Here is a 377-nt window from a genome sequence, read left to right on the forward strand (position 1 = left end):
TAACTAGTCGAGCTAAGTACTAATGCGAATTTGTTCTCCTTTTTATAGCCCTAAATGTTCTTTTTTGAAGGTTAGGTGCGTTCAGAAATTATGTCATGCATAGTGTAGCTGCGAAAGGGGAAATATAAGCTTACGTAAATACTCGCTGAAAAGAGAAATAGTTGAGAGTGCCATGTCGTGTTCATGCACGGGTCTGATACTCGCGAATATGTTGATACCTGCTTTTAACAACTTACATCATCTAAATGTTTAGATGGATACTAATACCTGTAGCTTTCTCTTATTAGGCAACAATGAACAGTAGAACGATGATTGTTTTGTTCGCTCCGTAACAACAAGAAAAACATCAACTTTACGACACGCTGCATATATATATA

This window comes from Varroa destructor, unplaced genomic scaffold, assembly GCF_002443255.2.
Source record: "Varroa destructor unplaced genomic scaffold, Vdes_3.0 BEIS01000001.1, whole genome shotgun sequence".
Taxonomy (NCBI): domain Eukaryota; kingdom Metazoa; phylum Arthropoda; class Arachnida; order Mesostigmata; family Varroidae; genus Varroa; species Varroa destructor.